Below are 20,890 nucleotides of genomic sequence, written 5' to 3' on the forward strand. Positions count from 1 at the left end.
GTATACCTGCTGTGTATCTTGCAATGATGCCTAGAGAGAAGGATTCAAGTCTAGCTCTTTCTCTGATAATATGATTTTTACAGGTAGGCAGCCGTGTTGGTCTGACGTAGTCGAAACAAAAAATAAAATAAAAATTCCTTCCAGTAGCACCTTAGAGACCAACTAAGTTTGTCATTGGTATGAGCTTTCGTGTGCATGCACACTTCTTCTGTGTTTTTGAAGAAGTGTGCATGCACACAAAAGCTCATACCTATGACAAACTTAGTTGGTCTCTAAGGTGTTACTGGAAGGAATATGATTTTTAGTTACCCAAGTGCCTAAAGGAGTGCCTCTCCTAATACCTACCATCTTGGGTCCTAGGATCAGAAGGGGAGACCCCAGTGGTGGTGGGTTCAGTGCTGTTGACCACAGCAGGTCCTTTTCAGTGGTGCCCCCCCATTGGCAGAATGCCCACCCTGGTAAGGGACATTTCTCTTCTTCTCTTTCCTTCTGTTAACATTCAGAAGGAATTTAAGAACATTTCTCTCCACCCAATCATTTGATGGCTGGAAGAAACCTGAAATTATTAACTGTGAGGGTATGGCGACTGTTTGTCATTCTTCTTAGATGTTGTAATGTGGTGTCCTTGATGTTTTTTAATTTGTTTTGTTTTGTTTTTAATTCCCTTGTTTTCTTACTTTGTAGTTTGCTGCCCTCAGCTCCTTGGGGAGGAAGGATGGGACAGAAATTTAGTAAAGAAAGAAAGAAGTCAAATTTTGTCTTCCAGAAAAGGAGCCTGCCCCGAAGGTCCTTGTCACCCTCGGGAGCTGTGCTGTTCCAAGTGGAAGTCTAGGAACTGATGTGGGACAAACTACACAGCAGTACTCACCAAATTCTAAAGGTGCTAGCCAGAAAAAGAATTACTCTGTGTTGACTTTGATGCTCTGCAGGAAAAAGGCAGAGGAGAGTCATTCAAGAACATGCTGATGACTCTTCATTTTGTGGTTTAGTATCTGGGCATGAACATCTAAGGTAGCCCTGCTCACTCATTGGCTCGAGCATGAAGCAGACAGTGGTGCCAGGTGGAACATCATGTGGGCCCCAGGTGAAAAAACTTTCCTCTCACCTCAGCCCCACCCTCTGAATTACACACCAGCTTTTTGCTCCTATCTGAAGCGTGCCAACCCAGTAACCATATACAGAGATGTAAATCAAGCACCTACTTTGTTCCAGGCCTGAGCCTCTGGACCTGGCTCGCTTGCCCCGGTTCCTGAAGCATTATTCCGTCCTTTCTGGCTGAGGGTCCACAACCACAGCAAGCCCTGGTCCCACATCTTGGGGGGCAGAGCCTTCGTGTTGCTAGGTCCTGGACTGCCGGAGGCTAAGAGGGAGAGAGGGAGCCCCCCCCATGCACTGGGTGACCCCTGGGTGCTATGAGTTGAGAGCAATGCCCGCTTAAGCAGCCAGCTGATGCACGACGGGTGCTGTTCAACATTCTAAATCCCCACCCAGTAAGTGGCTTGACAAAAGGATTGCTGGCCAGTTCTGAGCATGGGCTTCTATGACCTTGGATCATGTTCGAGGGTTGTCTTTGACAGGTGGGACTTCATGTGGAAAAACCCAAGAAGATGTTCCATCTCCCAAGGAAATGGAACAGGAAATGCCCACACCCCTAGGATCTTCTCCCTGCCACCTGACTCAGGTTCTGGCTAATGGCACTCATGGCTCCCACTGCCTGGCTTCTTTGGAAAGCTTCAGCTGCATCTCCCTTTATGACACCAAGTTTACCTCATTAGCTACTTCAAAATGAGCAAACAATGAAATTAGTCAGAGGGATACCTCTGAGTGATGACTGGGTGTCACTTCCTAACCTGTCGGTCTTATGCCCCTTTCATGAGGAAGTAAGATTGTTAGGCTACTTAATGGCACTGAGGGAATTGCTGTTCCTTCTTCTTCTAGTGCAGGCATCCCCAAACTGCAGCCCTCCAGATGTTTTGGCCTACAATTCCCATGATCCCTAGCTAACAGGTACAGTTGTCAGGGATGATGGGAATTGTAGTCCAAAACATCTGGAGGGCCGAAGTTTGGGGATGCCTACTCTAGTGCTTGACTTGCTAAGATCAACATTATTCTCAGTACAGACTTTCCTCAGCAAACTTATTTGGGTCGCTGGGTTTCTCAGCTTTCCATGTTTCCCCAAAACTTTCAATTTTATTCAGCAGCATAACAGCATTTTGAAATTTTGCAGTCAGATTTATGCCTTTCCAAAGGTTCTTGAGTGTGCTTGGGGGAAAGGTGTTTCCCTGTAGAACGTTATAGTGCTCGTCATAATCGCCAGTCCAACACAAGTCCACTTCACTCTCTTTCCTGGTATGCTATTCCTACCCTATATTGCACAAGCCCCACTCAAAATGGGGATGCCCCAAATTCTTCATGCCCTGCATTGTACAAAGAGCACTTAGTTCAGGAATGCATCAAGTGAAGCAATTCAGAACTCACTCCACCCTTTCATATCTGCCACCAGCTGTAGAGGAAAAATGTACAGGACTAGCATTCTTTGGCACTTGTTTGGGTGACAAAGTGAATTTATCTTCTGCAGTGTAACATAGAATTAGTCATGAAGACAAATTAGTCCTCTGCACAAATCACACACACACACACACACACACCAACTCCACATAATCTTACTTGCAGGAAATGTACAGCACAGCAGTGCCAAGTTCCAAAATTACCACACCTGACTTCCTCGTTTCCTTTGATGGGCACAAGCAGTCCAAACACAGCTGAACCAGAACAAACATTTCAGGCCTCACACGTCAAAACTTTGAGGCAGCAAAAGGAATACCATAGAATTCAGATTGTGATACAGTACAGTAAAATACAATGTAAGAAATAAAATAATAAAAACTCAGTTAACAATAATACAGCACATTTCAAATGATAACACAGGCAGAAAAATTACTAGGTGGTCTGCTAAGAACAGCAGCAATTTTCAAGTGGTTCCTGGGGGGAAGGGGGTTTGGAGCCACTGATGTACATTAAAAGGGATAAAGTGTAGTGGTTAGAGTGTTGGACTGGGACCTGGAAAACCAGTGTTGAAATCTCCACTCAGCCATGAAGCTTACGAGCCTAACCTACCACACAGGGATGTTGTGGTGATTAAAGGAGGAGCAGTAGAACCACCTTGAGTTCCTTGGAGAGAAAAAAGGGATATAAATACAGTAGATCAGGGGTGTCAAACTCAAATTCATCGGGGGCCACATCAGCAGTTTGGTCACCCTCAAAGGGCCGGTTGTATCTGTAGGACTATGTGTCCACTCTTTATTATCATAAATTATTGTCACTGCATTCAATTATTACTGGTTTTTGTAATAATGTAAGTAATAACTAGCTCTGAAAGCAGAAACATAGTCAGAATAATGGCAAGTAGATATTCAAATGTACAATTATTGTACAATTTATTGAAAAATGATTTTTGGTAACAGACATCAAAGCAGGGGGGAGGAGACGGTAAAACAGAAGGGGCAAAGATCGGACCTACAAACAGAAGGGGGAAAGATCGGAGCGTAGCTGTCAGCCAGCATACTAAACCTCCGGAGAGGGAGAGGCGCAGGGAGAGAGAGGAGGAGAGGGAGTCTGAAACGCGCACACTTTGACCAAACTCTTAAAACCACGGCCCAAGTCTGAGATTTGCACACATACCCCTCCCTCCCCCCGTGCTAACGCTTCAAAGCACCTTTTTAAAGGGCTCTTGCAGTCCTTCCTGTCCTCCTTCTGAGAAGCCCCCCCCACGCGCTCCTTTTGGAGTACTAGCCGAAAAGCTGCTGTGGCGCAACCAATTTGACATGACGCTTTTGTTTTCACCTCTCCCGTTTGCTAGACTGGTTGTGGCGCGAGGGTGGAGGTGGGGGGAGAGAGAGAAAGAGAGCGAGAGAGGAGAGCAAAGACCTGACATCAAGGAGGATGCTTCACTGCGAATCCTAATAATATCCTGCTCCGCGAGCAGGACTCCTTGTTCGGGAGAAGGCTGGCAAGCGGGGAGGCTGCAGCATCGGGGACGAGGGAACGTTGCTAGATTGACCCCGCCACACTTTTTTGGTGGGGGGGAAGAGTACTGGTGGCGGTGGGAAGAAACTCGCAGCCCCTCCCTGGCTTAGAGGAACACAACTTTAGGAACACAACCTAAAGAGCCGTTGCCACCCCACTCCACCCAAAACGGGGGGGGGGGGGGCGTGCACACACATTTTTTCCCTCAAAAAAAAAATCTGAATCTTTCTAAAAACACACACACGAGAGGCAGCTGCACACTCCATCCATCCAGAGAGAGGGAGCCACCCCCACACCCAGGGGGAGGGAGAACGCGAGAAGCAGTGCAAGCCTCTGAGAGAACGCGAGACCTCGCGCAGCTGCTGCTCCTGCCTCAGCTTTGGCAGCGGTGGCGGCGGCTGCTGCTGTTCGGTTGGCGAGCTCTGCGGGCTCCAGCGCCTTCCCTGCCGAGGGGAATCCCCACAAGCTCGGCAGGGCATGAGGCTGGGAGCGCGGCGCCTGACCGCCTGCCCAGCTCACGACTTCCCCTCCGCCTGGACCCTGGGCGGCTCTGGCCCTTTTGCACTCTGTTGAGCTCCTCTTCTGATTTCCGGAGGAGCGGCCGCGGGTGCCTCGGCTTGCCATTGGCTGCCCAGCGCCTGATGTCGGGGCTGTGGGGAGGCGGCGCGGGCTCGGGCCGCCAGAGGATCGCTCCCAAACATGCTGAGCTGAAAGCCCCGGAGCAAGTGGTGGGCGCCGCTCTCGCCCTCTTGCCCACGGCTGCGCGCTCCGCCGGGGTCCTGGCCATAGTGGATGCGCCGGCCCTGCTTCTAGAGGGCGGGCCACATGACAAGGTCTGGCGGGCCGGATTTGGCCCCCGGGCCTTGTGTTTGACACCCATGCAGTAGATTAAAAAAAGGATCTTCAGTTTATCCTGGACTCCTCTAGTTGATGTTTAATAGAGCATTTGCTGGTGGGGTGTTTCATTGGTCAAACATTTGCCCATTCAATTCCCTGTAACTTGCCTAGGTGCAGCAGCCGGCTTCTTTTCTAAAGTGCATCATTACACCAGGGTAACAGCACTTTAACCGACCTACGGTAAAGAAGGCAAACCTAAATCCTGCCACAGAATTAAGCCCCATTGGATCAATGGGCTTGAGCCCAGTGATTGTACCTTGAGAGTGGATAGTGGAGCTATCCACTGGGAGCGCTGAAAGTGTTCTTGAGGACTCTCCACCATTTAGGTCCTAGGTGGGTAACATGCCTCCTGAGACCCTCAGCCAACGGGGGCCCATCTAGTCTGGCATCTTGTTCTTCCAATGGCCAACCAGATGCTCTGATGGGAAGGGCACCCACAGGTCCTGAGGGCAACAGCAACTCTCTCCACTTGTGAGTCCCAGCAACTGGGATTCAAATGCAGCTGGCCTCTGACCCTGGAGGGAGAACATGGCCATACTGGCTAGCAGCTGTTGAGATAGCCTGGTCCTCTGTGAAAGCCATTGAAGCTGGCAGCCATCATTGCCCCTTGGGACAGCTAATTCCAGGCTGTGCACAATGTGAAGAAGTACAATCCTTAGCATCTCCAGGCAAGGCTGGGAATGTCCCCTGGATGGAACTGTGGAGAGACTCTGCTAGACAGAAATCCTGAGCCAACTCCACCCAGGAACATGGGAAGCTGCCCTATACCAAGTCAGATGATTGGTGCATCTAGATCCATATTGTCTACACTGACCAGCAGCAGTGGCTCTCCAGAATTCCAGGCAGCGGTCTCTCTCAGCCCTACCTGGAAATACTGGGGATTGAACCTCAGATCATTTGCCAGGTCTTCTACCAGGGAACTACTGTTGCTCCATTATGGACCAATGGTCTGACTCAGCTGAAGATGGATCCATATGTTCTTCCACTAAACCTTTAAGAGTAGATCAGTATGCTTCCTAAAATTATTTGTGCTTCCCAGAGAAGCCTAATCTAATGAAACAGTTCCATCTCATAAATGGAGCTGGGTCACCTCCAGAATTCTCAAAGCTCTTTTTATTGTTTTGCTTTCGGAAAATGTATTTTGTGTACTTCAAGTGACAGCTTGAAAACAAATGAATCACTGAGGGCTGGACCAAACCACCAATGCTTATCTTCTGTGCCCTATGGAGGCTCACTTTGGGAAAACATGTAAATGAGAAACCCCAAATTACGTTAAATGTGAGGTCATTCTTTCTGTTGGTAGCCACCAACTATGAATCAGCCTTAAGCCTGTTTAGAGCAAGGGATTCTTTGGGCTCAAGCACAGCCTCAAGAAACCAGCATTTCCCCAGGTTCTGCCACTAGGATTCTGACTCTGACAACAGCCCCCTGGACTTGTTGCAGTGAGGAGGGAGCTCAGTCAGAGAAAGGATGTCTTGCCCAAGGACTTTCTATAACCTTGCACTGACCGTGCAGAACACCTATGTTTAAAGCTCATTTAGCACATTATTTTCTCCCAAAGAATCCTAGGAGCTGTAGTTTGTAAAGGATTCTGGGAATTGTAGCTCTGTGGAGGTAAACTATGCTTTGCAGGCTTCTTGGCAGGAAAACCATGTGATTTAAATCATATGGTCATTAAAAAAAGAAAATGTATAGATTTTACTGGAGTATAAAATGTAAACTGTAAGTATCACAACCTGGAAGGATAAAACTAGAGATACAGCGCAGCTCCAAAGGGATAATAAAGTGTTAATTCATACAAAGCTTCCCATTACAAATAATAAAGATGCATAAAAATAAAAGTATTATCTACCTTGAATTCCACCATTATTGAGAATTAAGGTTCTATGTGGTCTTAAAGGAGCAAGACCTTTGCATATCGTGGTGCCTTTGAGAGCTCATCCACAGGAGGAGTATTTCTGAACGCTCCAAAGCTAAGCATTCAAGACCATGGAGAACACAAGGTGCTTCAGTGCATGTTACAAACAAGGGAACTTCAAGGAAGGCACAAGCGAAGTCACTCCAGGAGGAGACAGTGGAGCCCTCCACATCCTTTGCCCTTGTACTCACGTGCCCAGGAAATGGTCGTTGCTGAAAGGCAACACAGGGAGAGCTGCATTGATGGTTGTGATACATCCATAGTTATAATTATGCTATAATCATGAGATTATTTTAGACTCTTAGCAGGTTTGTGATCTTAGAAATTGCCTTGGCTGTGACTATTATGAAGCGACTCTGCATGTCTGAATTTGCCACTACGCTACTGCTTCTGAGTTAACATCAGACCAGGCTGCTAATCACTTTCAAAATACATAAAGCGGATGTTATGTTTTTAGGGTCTTGCTGCTTTGAGTTGGCTTACGGTAGGCAGAGGGCATTAGGTGCACTGAAGCGCCACAAAACAGTGGGTGGGAACTTTGAATCGGAGACCTCTGGGTTATTTTATTTTATTTTATTTTTGAAAAAAATAAAGTATATAGGAAAGGGACCAGAGTACTAAAACATGCCCGAAAAGCTTGCAAGCACTCCTGTGATGCCATGTTTGCAAATCAATGGATTCTATTATCCTCTTAGTTGTTGTCTGCAGGCTGAGAAGAATTCAGGCCTCCAGCAAAGCATCACTGTTTGCCTGGCACATGGAAGACTTTTTGTTCCACAATGGTTACTAAGCAGATGAACAGTGAGTCTTAGGTTCTAGCAATTCTGTTTCCAACTTTGACCTCTGCTTGAAAACCAATTAATCTATCCATTTTGAAAACTTCATTTATCTGATGGTATTGGAGCCAATCATCTAATTTACATTTCAACTCCTCGTAAGTCTTTAGCTTAAATTGGTCTCCTTGAATCAACAAATCTCTATACTTCAGCCAACTGGGTTCCATATTTACTCTTTTACGAACCTTGGCCTCCAATGGTGATATCCATTTAGGTGTTTTTCTTTCTAACAAATCCTTATACCTGGACCAGACACTATACAGAGATTTTCTAATTATATGCGTTTTGAAGCCTCTGTGGGCCTTCACTTTATCATACCATAAATATGCATGCCAACCATAAACATTATCGTAACCTTCTAAATCCAGAATATCTGAATTTTCCAACAAAAACCAATCCTTCATCCAGCAAAAGGTAGCTGCTTCATAATAAATCTTTAAATCCGGCAGGGAAAAGCCTCCTCTTTGTTTATCATCAGTAAGTATCTTATATTTAATTCTTGGCTTTTCCCCTTGCCATATAAATTTCGATAAGACCTTTTGCCATTCTTTAAAACAATCTAACTTCTCAATTATTGGCAACGATTGGAATAAAAACAACATCTTTGGCAATACATTCATTTTAACAGTAGCTATACGGCCCAACAGAGAAAGTTTCAAATTAGTCCAGGTTTCTAAATCCTTTTTAACTTCATTCCACATTTTCACATAATTGTCCTTAAATAAATTCAAATTTTTTGCCATCATATTAACACCAAGGTACTTTACTTTCTTAACAAAAGATAAACAAGTTGCTTCTTGTAATTTTTCTCTTTCCTTACTATCCAAATTCTTATCTAATACTTTGGTTTTTGATTTATTCAATTTAAAACCTGCTACCCTTCCAAATTCTTGAATTACTTCCAGAGCCCTTTGAACACTGGACTCTGGATCTTGTAAAGTCAAAACAAGATCATCTGCAAAGGCTTTAAGTTTATATTGTTTCTTCCCTACAGTCACTCCTTTTATTTCCTCATCCTTTCTAATCCTGTCGAGTAAAACTTCCAGAACCGATATAAAAAGCAAGGGGGAGAGGGGACACCCTTGTCTTGTGCCCTTTTCAATTCTAATATCTTCTGAAACCATATTGTTGACAATTATCTTTGCTCTTTGCTCTGAATAGATCGCGTTTACTCCATTCAGAAAATTTGGGCCCACCTCCATTTTTTCTAAGTTCCTTTTTAAAAATAGCCAAGAAATATTGTCAAAGGCCTTCTCTGCATCGATAAACATCAGCACAGCTTTTTTATTTATTTTCTGTTCTAACATCTCCAAAATGTCCACCACATTCCTTATATTGTCCTTCATATGTCTTCCTGGCAAAAAGCCAGCTTGATCGTGGTGGATGAAATCTCTTAAGGCCTTTTTCAATCTAGAAGCCAGAATACTGGCAAATATTTTGTAATCCACATTCAACAAGGAGATTGGGCGATAATTCTTTACTTGCGTTCTATCCATGTCCGGTTTAGGTATCAGTGTGATATAGGCGTCTTTCCAAGACTCAGGGGCCTCTCCTCCGTTCAAAATTTTGTTGCATAAATCTTTCAAAGGTTGGACTATCCAGTCCTTCATTGTTTTATAATAAGTAGCAGTAAGTCCATCCGGTCCTGGGGCCTTACCCAATTGCATTTGTTGTATAGCTTGTTCCACTTCTTGTGTAGATATCTGTTGCGAAAGTAGGGAAAGTTCTTCCTAATGTTTAGGTAGTCTGTAGTCAATAAATCTGTAGCCTGATTTGACCCAGACTTTGGCTCCAGATGATCCTTCCATAGTTATGGCAGGGGTGAGACGGTGAAGTGCGGGTGCACATCCGCAGCTGCAGCAGGCCCCAACAAAGGCCCCATGATGGGGGCAGAAGTCCAGCCTAGTTGCCACTGCAGGGCTGGAGAGCTGGAAGTAAGGCAGCAGGTGGCAGCGGGAGGAGGCCGGGCACCCACAGTGAAAATTTTGTGGGTGCCCAGGCTCCCTGGGCCTCCTGCAGGTGGCACCAGTGATTTGACCAAAAATGGAACTTGTCAGTTCTTATTATTTACAGTTTAAGATGTTCCATCAGACAGGGGGGTGCCTGGGAATGCAAGGGACGTTCAGGGGTGCAATGCTCACTTGACATAATTTAAGAGGTTCCTAGTTCAAAAGCAAGTCAAAGTGCAAGTAGATAAATAGGTACCGCTCTGGTGGTAAATGGCGTTTCCGTGCGTTGCTCTGGGTCCCCAGAAGCGGCTTAGTCATGCTGGCCACATGACCCGGAAGCTGTACGACGGCTCCCTCAGCCAATAAAGCGAGATGAGTGCCACAACCCCAGAGTTGTCCACGACTGGACCTAACGGTCAGGGGTCCCTTTACCTTTTTAATTTAGCTGCCATAGGCCAACAAAAATGGCACAAAATAGGGTGAAAGCTTTCAAGTTCACCTAAGTAATTTTATTATTTGTACCCAGCCCATCTGATTGGGTTGCCCCAGTCACTCTGAGCAGCTTCCAACAAATTATAAAAGCATAGTCAAACATCAAACATTAAAAACTCCCCTATATAGCACTAACACTTTGAATTGTTCTTGGAAATGTACTGGGAACCAATGCAGTTCTTCTAGGACCAATGTTATATGGTCCTGGTGGTTGCTCCTAGTCACCATTCCAGCTGATGCATTCTGGACCAGTGGTAGTTTCTGGGTCACCTTCAAAGGTAGTCCCACATAGAGTGCATAGCAGTAGTCCAAGTGGTAGATAATCAGGGCATGCACTACTCTGGCAAGACAGTGAGCAGGCAGGTAGGGTCTCAGCCAGCGTACCAGATGGAGCTGGTAGACAGCTGCATTGGACACAGAATTAACCTTCAGCTCCATGGACAACTGTGAGTCCAAAATGACCCCACAGCTGCACACCTGGTTCTTTAGGAGCACATTTACCGTGTTCAGGACCAGGGTGTCCCCCATTCCTGCCCGCCCCCTGTCCCACAAAAACAGTACTTCTGTCTTGTCAAGATTCAACCTCAGTCTGTTAGCTGCCATCTATCCTCTAATTGTCATTAGAAGTAAAATACAAGCTATAACAATATAATAAAATGAGTGGACATTATAAGCATATTGTACAGCACTTGTGTTTGTCAAGGATGGCAGGAAATACCCAATAAATAAAAGTGTCTCCAAATGTTGTTGTTGGGGTTTTTTGGGGGGGGAGCAGTACCAGTTTGGGGGTGAACTGAACAGGTTCTTTAATAATTTTATAGAGTTATTCAAAAACTCTAGACCAGGAACTTTTACTAGTGGATGCTCCCACCATAAGTGGAAGTATGTACCACAGGACCCACATCCCCCAAACTGTTCTCAAGATAATACATGAAAGGTGGATGGGGTACAGTACCACTTGCCTATTGACTGCCAACCCTACTGCTGTCCCCGTCAGTTCACCAAATGAGAGAGACTCCCTGCCACCCTCTCCTCCCTGAGGAAGGACCAAGGGCAGTGGAAGCACAACCATTTGGGTGTATGGATCACTGCCCTGCATACTCTCTTTCCCCACTGCCAACCCCTGCCTGCTTGCCTTCCTGCCTGAAGCTGGGACAGGCGACAACTCTGGCTGTCAGCTGCCTTCTCCTCCTTAGTCTCAATGCTGCCCTTGTAGAACTAAGCAGGGAGAATGATGAGGACAAAACTAGAATGAGATGCTCTTGCTATCAATGGCTCTGGCTCCACCTGCTGTTGGTCTTCCAGCCTTACCAGGCACCAGGGATTCTTCTTCAGAGTGAGGCATCGGGTGAGGTGGCTGAGAGAGCACCTGCACTACTGCAGTTTGCCATGGTGGTCAGAAATGCTGCTAAAACGTCACTTAAAAGTCACCTGAAAACTTGTACCAAGTTTAAACCACCTTTTGAGCTCCTGTGGCAGCAATATCAGCACAGGCTCTCTCCCAGCCACCTTGCCTGGAATTCCGTGCTCTGCAGAAGGTTTTGAATCCCCTAGCCATCAGGGATGGAGAAAACTGGACTTGAGTAAAAATAAGGCATCCAGTTGGCTTTATGGGGTCACGTGACCCCTCTACAATGATAGCAGGCCATTGTGGATCAATAGGAGGAGGTTTTGAAGGCCTTAGCCAATCCAGGGATTGGGGAACCTGGCCATACTGAAACAGAGATTAGGAGAGCTTTCCAAGCTCTCAACACTAATGTGTTGTGACACATTAGTGTGTTGGCTGCAGTGTGTAGGTGTGCCCCCATACATTGTGTTATTACAATTTATGTATGTGTCCATATCTCTGATAAGGGGTTAGTTTAACCTCCAGTTTGCTCATAAAACTGAACCACATCATGCTGATTTAAAAAGTATGTCAGCAACATGACAAGTTCAACAAGCTCTGTAGTATAGTATACAGTACACTGCTGTAAGTTTGTGGAATGCCTGGGCTCCACTTCTGATTACGAGCCTTCCTTCTAATTCTGAGGTGCCAGGTGTTGAATTCAGCATGTTAAAATATAAGCCATGATAAAAAAATAAATAAGCCAGGCCTCTTCTCCCCTTAAATTGGGCACTATTGTTAGGGTGGCTTCCGATCTGAGTCAGCTACAGGTGCAGGGATCACCTGCTCTGTCATTCTTCCCAAGCTGCTGACCACATACATGCAGCCCCTTCTCACTACGCAAACAATAGAGTTCTTCCCTCCTTACCTGCCTACAGGCTCCAGGTGACAGCAGTGGTGGTGGGGAGTTTAAGCTCCTTCCTTGCTTTGATCAGACCCTCTAGTAATTCTTCCACTGGTCCTGTTGATACAGTAAGTCTCACCTGCTGGAAGGTGAAAGTGGGAACCTCTCAGAAGGATCTGCATGCTCGGCTGGGTCACAGACAGAAGGTGCGATGCAAGGACTGGAAAGAGAGAAAGACACGGTTTGTTTGAATGTTTAAGGAAAATGCTGTAACTTAGGGAAGCCCATGCTTGGATAGGCATGTGAATGTAAATACTTTGCATACATTCTTCTTTAGCTATATGTTCTAGGAGAAAAGCAATGACAAACCTAGACAGCATCTTAAAAAGCAGAGACATCACCTTGCCTACAAAGGTCCGTATAGTTAAAGCTATGGTTTTCCCAGTAGTGATGTATGGAAGTGAGAGCTGGACCATAAAGAAGGCTGATCGCCGAAGAATTGATGCTTTTGAATTATGGTGCTGGAGGAGACTCTTGAGAGTCCCATGGACTGCAAGAAGATCAAACCTGAGTGCTCACTGGAAGGACAGATCGTGAAGTTGAGGCTCCAATACTTTGGCCACCTCATGAGAAGAGAAGAATCCTTGGAAAAGACCTTGATGTTGGGAAAGATGGAGGGCACTAGGAGAAGGGGACGACAGAGGACGAGATGGTTGGACAGTGTTCTCGAAGCTACGAGCATGAGTTTGGCCAAACTGCGGGAGGCAGTGGAAGACAGGAGTGCCTGGCGTGCTATGGTCCATGGGGTCACGAAGAGTCGGACACAACTCTTTGCTCCTCCTCATCCTGGAGAGTAGTGACTAGTGGGGTGCCACAGGGTTCTGTCTTGGGCCCAGTCTTGTTCAACATCTTTATCAATGACTTGGATGATGGGCTTGAGGGAATCCTGAGCAAGTTTGCAGATGACACCAAATTGGGAGGGGTGGCTAACACCCCAGAGGACAGGATCACACTTCAGAATGACCTTAACAGATTAGACAACTGGGCCAAAGCAAACAATATGAATTTTAACAAGGAGAAATGTAAAGTACTACACTTGGGCAAAAAAAATGAAAGGCACAAATACAGGATGGGAGACACCTGGCTTGAGAGCAGTACATGTGAAAAGGATCTAGGAGTTTTGGTTGACCACAAACTTGACATGAGTCAGCAGTGTGATGCAGCAGCTAAAAAAGCCAATGCAATTCTGGGCTGCATCAATAGGAGTATAGCATCTAGATCTAGGGAAGTAATAGTACCACTGTATTCTGCTCTGGTCAGACCTCACCTGGAGTATTGTGTCCAGTTCTGGGCACCACAGTTCAAGAAGGATACTGATAAGCTGGAACGTGTCCAGAAGAGGGCAACCAAAATGGTCAAAGGCCTGGAAATGATGCCTTATGAGGAACGGCTTAGGGAGCTGGGTATGTTTAGCCTGGAGAAGAGAAGGTTAAGGGGTGATATGATGACCATGTTCAAATATATAAAAGGATGTCATATAAAGGAGGGAGAAAGGTTGTTTTCTGCTGCTCCAGAGAAGCGGACACGGAGCAACGGATTCAAACTACAAGAAAGAAAATTCCACCTGAACATTAGGAAGAACTTCCTGACAGTAAGAGCTGTTCGGCAGTGGAATTTGCTGCCAAGGACTGTGGTGGAGTCTCCTTCTTTGGAGGTCTTTAAGCAGAGGCTTGACAGCCATCTGTCAGGAATGCTTTGATGGTGTTTCCTGCTTGGCAGGGGGTTGGACTGGATGGCTCTTGTGGCCTCTTCCAACTCTATGATTCTATGATTCTATGATTAAACGACTAAACAAGGACAAAGCGTACCTTGCCCATCAGGGTACGGTTTTATCTAGCATAAAAAATATCAAAAAAAACACACCTTTCACACCTAAAATAATGATTAAACACAAAAAGTGGCACCCAAATTATACATCACCAGCATAAGCTCTGAAGACTCCAGCAGCATCCAATAGAAAGGCAGATCTCTAAGGGTGGGGGCCAAATCATTACGTCATCAACCGCCAAAACGGCCATTCCACCTCCAAAGCCCAAAGCCCAAAGCCTCTCCCGGTGGCTGCATTAATAAACACCTGGCAGCAGGGGGGGTACCCAGGATCAAAACGGGGGGGGGGGGGAGCCATGGTCGTTAGGTTGTAACATTTCAGCACGGAAAAGGCTAATGAAACCAAAATTTTATTATAAATAAGGAAAAACGGGAGGGGAAACAAAAATTAAAACACAACAACCAATGCAGCAGAAAAGAAAGATAGGAAGAAGAGGGGTGGGGATGTAGATGTTTGCTTATATGTCAAAAATAAATTAAAATGAAGCACCAGGGGGAACAGGGGCATCTTAAGCATATCCGGCGCCGTGGTGCAAAGATCCCTTTCCCAGAGTTGTTGACTTTTTTTAGGGAGCTGACACCACACTTACACTTTATCTCTGCTTGGGAAAAGAAAACAGGAAACATAAACAAACCTCAGTCAGTAAAGCATGAGACTCTTAATCTCAGGGTTGTGGTTTCAAGCCCCATGTTGGGCAAAAGATTCCTGCATTGCAGGAGGTTGGACTAGATGACCCTGGTGGTTCCCTTCCAACTCTGTGAATAGTTCTGTTGTATCTGAAGGGTTGTTCACAAGGAAGATGGAACAAACTTGTTTTGTGAGAGATGCTTGTGCTGTGATTCCTGCACTGGAGGGGGTTGGTCTAGAGCAGGCATAGGCAACCTTGGCTCTCCAGATGTTTTGGAACTACAACTCCCATGATCCCTAGCTAAGAGGACCAGTGGTCAGGGATCATGGGAGTTGTAGTTCCAAAACATCTGGAGAGCCAAGGTTGCCTATGCCTGGTCTGGAGGAACCTCGGGGGGTCCCTTCCAACCGTCCAGTTCTCAAGAGAGTGGCTTGCAAAAGGCACCTTTTGTTTATTTGAAACCAAAGAATGTTACAGATTTGCAAGATGCAAATAAAAGAGGGGGGGAGGGAGAGAGAGAGCTTGCAGCAGATCCCTCACCTTAATGGGGCAACAGCAAGGATCACTCATCTTTTTTACACGCAGGAGCATTGCCGGCCAGCCACTGGGGGAGGTGGTGTGTGTGAGAGAGAGGGGGGGGCAGGCAGAGAGAGGCAGAGAGACAGAAAGTGAGAGAAACAGAAAGTGAGAGAGACAGAGACAGAGACAGAGAGGCAGAGATAGGCAGAGAGAGAGAAAGAAAGAGACAGACAGAGAGAGAGAGAGAGAGACAGAAAGTGAGAGAAACAGAAAGTGAGAGAGACAGAGACAGAGACAGAGAGGCAGAAAGTGTGTGTGCCCATGAGGGAAGCGTGTCCTCCTCCTGCAAGTTCTTTCCAGCCTGAGGACTCCCCGCACCCCCAGTGGCAGCTTTGGGAACTGCAGCCCCCTTCCCTGGTCTGGAGCTGGGTGAGTTGGAGCGAGAGCGGAGCCCTTTCCCTTCTGGGCGGCTGTGTCGCCGGCGGGATGCCTGCCTTCCTCGCTTGGCTGCTGACTTAACCATTTAATTTTTTTGCTTGGGGGGGGGGCAGCTGCTCCCTTCTACCCCCCTGGCTACGCCTATGCCTGGCAGCATTAGGCAATTGTTCATCATTTCCCCTAACACGCACTTGGAGGCACGGCGAGGGGTTTTTGCTTTTTAATTTAGTGAGCGTTGTGTCACATGTGAGGCTGCAGCGGCCATTTTAAGTAAGGGCAGTTGTGCCCCTTTTAACCTAGGCTTTATACTATGACTGATTGCAAGCCTCTGCGTCTTTTTTTAAAAAAACAACAACCATGGAATTTCTCTCCCCAGTTTAATTCCTCAGATATTTGCAGTGGCTCATGAGTCAGGACAGGGTGGGGCCAGTCACAGGGATGTGCCAGAGGGGTGGGGGGAGAAGGGGACTCGATAGCTCATGGGTCAGGACAGAGTGGGGCCAGTCACATGGATGTGCTGATAACTTCATAAGAGGGGTCACATCCACGCCCTTCCACCCATCCTCCAATGGGCAGGCTGAGCACATGGTAAGAACAGCCAAAGAATCCATTGCACACTTAATGGAGGGTAACTGGTCAGCTCGCATTGCGCGAATGTTTTAGACACCACGTAGATAAAAAATTATGGGTTTTCCTACTAGTTTCCCCGAGTAAAAGCAGTCAAAATCTGTGCCAACTACCTGGTGGATATCACTGATCCCACCCTTCGGAGAACTTTCACTATGGCCCGGTTTCAAACATTGCCAACTGCATACCTGACCAGTAGATTTACAAAAATCCCAGCAGAACACCGTTTATGCCCTTGCTTCATGAAAATTAAAGAGGATCTTATACATTACCTCCTCTATTGCCCCATTTACTCGGGCTTTAGAGATGCAATGCTGCAAATTATACCCAACTCTATAATCAATCCTGAAGATAGAGTAAATTTTTTGTTAGTTGATGCTAACCCACGAATTACCCATGTGGTAGCGGTCTTTGTGATGAAGGCCATGAAAGCCAGGGAAAGATTTATGGATGACAAAGTAAAGACCCCTTCATCGTTTGTTTAACTCATTGCTTGTTTTCCTTCTCTTCCTGTTTTGTGGGGTGAAGGGTTGTTGGGATAGTATGTAATGAATTTTAACATTTTTAATTATTGTTGTGTTGATATTTGTGTACAGGCATGGTCCTCACAATAAACAGATTTGTTGTTGTTGAAATCTTTAAAATGTTTGGTGTATGGAAAGAACTTCAATGACAAGGGCTTCCTTACTAAAGAGTAAAGATCTCATACAAGGAAATCTTCTTAGAAAGGGTTGGAGTGTTGGAAGATCTTTAATCATATCAAATAACTCCTACAGAGTAAACCAATGATCATGTTCTGTTCAGCATTAGAATTTGCTTCCTTTAGAATTTCCCCCCCTTTAGTGGTTGTGTTGCAGATTGTTCTCCTGATCAGAGTTAGATTTACATAGCTATATTCTATTTTCTTTCCCATGTATTTATCACTTGTATATACCGTTTTCTAAGTATTTCTCCCTTCCCCAAGATTTGTTAATCTGGTGTGAATTTCTCCTTGTTATTACCAGGCTGATATTTTTCATAGACACAAATGGATTTGCTGGTATTCTGTTGACATATGTAAAGTAGATCCTTGCAATGAGAGTATAGCCCCTCTGATCACACCTCTAATGAATAAATGCTGTTGAAAAACATGTATAATAAACCTCAATACACAGTCACCAGAGAAATTAGAACAGTATAGAAGATGCACTGATTTTCCAGCCTGTGTCTAGAGTGTTAATAGGTCACTGTTTCAGGGTGTGTGTTTCTTCACCTTCAACTGCCTATGAGGACTTTCAATTTTATGTCTCCAAAATATCCAGGCAGTGGCCAGTTCCTGATGGGATGTGTTTGTGCTGTGTGTTCTCCCCCCAGCTCTCCCATCCACTAGTATTTCCTGTAAACCCCCCCCATGCATTCTGGAAATGTGAAATCCATTTGTTTATCTGATAATATGGCAAAGGAAGAAGATGCAACCTCAACCACCACACAACATTATAAAACCAAATTATGATTTAAATTCAATTTTTGGATAAATCAGATTTGCACAAAAGAGCAGTCAAACATTTAAAAATTTATGTGTGTTAGCGAGACAATTTCCCTGTTGCATACACTAGTGAAAGGTGATATTGTGGACCTGAACTCTGCTGATCAAATAACTGATAGTGCAGGTAATAGTCCAGCAAACTTAGCACATCTTCTCCAATGGATGCCTGTTGCTCATGCCACCTTGATCGCTGCCTTGTTAGAAACTATCCTCTGGTCCCCACATATGTCTGTCGTTCACTAAAATGCTTGCACTTCCCATGACAAGGAACAAGCGCTTCCTGGGCGGAGAGCAGCTGTACTGCAGAGCCCAAAAGAAAATTTAATCTCATCCAGCAGGCAATGCTAAAAATTGAATTCTGTTTTAAATTCTGTTTTGTAGATATATTTGCACAGAAGAGCAGCCAAAAATGTCAAAAATGCCTGTGTTAGGAAAACAATTGCAGGCTTTCCCAAACTTGGGTTTCTAGCTGGTTTTGGACTACAATTCCCATAATCCCTTACTGCTGCTAGCTGCGGGTGATGGGAATTGTAGTCCAGAAAGAGCTGGAGACTCAAGTGTGGGAAAACCTGCTCTAGTGAAAGGCAATGATACGGACATGAACTGTGCTGATTAAATTGTACATTGGATCTTTCATAGCTCCGATAAGAGTGGAGTTCAGGGAGCAAATGGCCCTTACTCCCATGACATTGCTCCCCCATCCTTGCTGAACTTGTGTGTGTTTACTCCCTTGAAGCGAAAGGATCTGCTGTTGTTCTTGCTCATGCCGCTGTCTTTGCTGCCTTGTTAGCAGCTGCCCACTGGTGTCCCCCAACCCCAGCCACCCCTGTAGATGTATCAATCACTATAAGGCTTGGGCTTTCCATGGCGATGCACAAGCCATTCCTTGCCACTGGTGGAGAGCCTGCCCAGACCCCAATATGTCTGTTTGGTGCTCTGCCACTTCTTGTGCCAAAGATTGCCCATTTTTCCACCAGGCACATGGGCAAGAGGGGAAGTAGGCTGAAATATACTCGGAGTCGAGAGTGAATTTCATGCTCTTTATTCAGTTCATAGTCATCAAGGAGAAGAAGAGAAGAAGAATGGCTCTTTTCCCAAAACCATCTGCTTATACATGGGTGTACCCAGCATGGGGCAGGGGGGTGCAGCTGCCCCCCTAGAAGGCCAAACCGCGTGCCCGACTAGGGAAGCAAATACCCTGCGCAGGCGCCCTGCTTGTTGACACGGGAGAGGGGGGAGGAAACGCTGCTGGTGCCGTGGCTCCGTGGCAGTGGCTCCTCCTCTCAGCCCACCCTGCCTACATTTGCACCAATTCCCGCCCACTAAAGCCTTCGCGCCTCCCAATGGAAAGCCCTGCCGGGCGGCAACCTTTCCTACCTAAGACTTCTGCTGGGCTGGCAAGCGAAGGAGACGCGGCTCCCTGCATTGGTTGCAGCCGCTGCCGCGCTCTACCTCCCAGTAGGCTGCACTGCGATCGTCAGCGCCGCGAGCTGGGAATCGCCCCCTTCCCCCCTCCGCACCCTCTCCCCCCCCCTGAGTTAGGAGTTGCTACTGAGACTCCTCCTGGGCCGGGAGAGGAAGTGCACCGACAGGAGCCAGTTCAGCCTCGGGGGGCAGAAGCCCGCAAAGGAGGAGTGGGGGGCGGCACCCGAAGGCAGTGGTCGTGGCTGCTTCAAAGAAGCTGCAGGGGGGCGTTTGCGCCGGATTGCCGGCGGCAGGAGTAGCCTAGCGGCAGTGACCCTTCCTTGCCGCCCCCAACCCCCGGCAATAGGAAAGGAGCTGCCTTGGGGGGCGGCATTGGCTGCTGTTTCCTTCTTTGCAATGCGCCCCCCCCAGCCGCTCTCCCTTGCTGCCCCTGCCAAGAGAGGGGCATTGAGGGCGGGTGAGCCGCCATAGGGTCGCAGTTGGGGGGGGGGCTCGCTCGCCTGCGCTGCGCCACCCCACCTTTCCCATCTTTTGCTCCTTGCGATGGGGAGGCGGCGGTGGCAGCTTCTTCTTCTTTGAGGGTCTCAGCTTGGCGGGGGGTGTCCAGTATCCTCCCAGGCCACGGGGGGATGGCCCCCCAGGACTAGCAGACCTCTGAGCTCCTTCCCCATCCCAGATATATAGGGTGGGAACTGGCAAGGCTTTGGGGGGACCTGGAGGAGGGAAAGCGGGGCACAAAGGGGTTTTTGAGGGGGGGTGGCTAGCCGTAAATGGATGGGAGCGGTGTTTTCAGAGCAGGGCCGTCTTAAGCATACCTGGCGCCCTGGCACCATGGTGTGACGGATCCCTCTGGCGCCCCCACCCTGCCCCGTTTCCCAGCGCGGCGGGCGCAGCTCACTGCGTGGCTGCCGCCTGGAGGGCCAGAGCCCTGCTCAACGCAGCCTGGCCGTAGGGCCGGCCCTGGGCCAGGGGGTGCTCCCCGCCCCCTGTTGCAACGCCCCTGCGTGCGGCAGAGGCGGCCCCAGGCCTGCACGCCTTCAGAAAGCAGCCTGAAGCCGCCGAACAGCTGAGAGGCATGCCTGGGGCGGCCTCCGCCGCGCCTCTCAGCAGGTGCAGTGGCGCCCCTGGTGGCCTGGCGCTCCGTGCCACCGGACCTGGGCCTAGAGACGGCCCTGCTTCAGAGCAGGGGGATTTCATGTGAGAGAGTTTAGGGGTTTCATTTAACGGCTACCACCGCCGAGTCATCAGGCCCACTGGCCCTGTAGCCCCGCCCACATTCCCACTTTGTGGCCCCTCCCCTCCCGTGCCTTGGCCCCACCCCTGAACGACCATGGCTTGCCCCCCCCCCTAGTTTTGATCCTGGGTACGCCCCTGTGCTTATATACATTATTTACACAATGGGCCTTGCGTGATTGGCTACTTCAGGGCTACACCTGTGGGCCAATCAGGTTGTGGATTGACTTCTGCCTGCAGCCTGATTGGCTGCTCCTA

Source organism: Zootoca vivipara, chromosome Z (genome assembly GCF_963506605.1).
Source record: "Zootoca vivipara chromosome Z, rZooViv1.1, whole genome shotgun sequence".
Classification (NCBI taxonomy): Eukaryota; Metazoa; Chordata; class Lepidosauria; order Squamata; family Lacertidae; genus Zootoca; species Zootoca vivipara.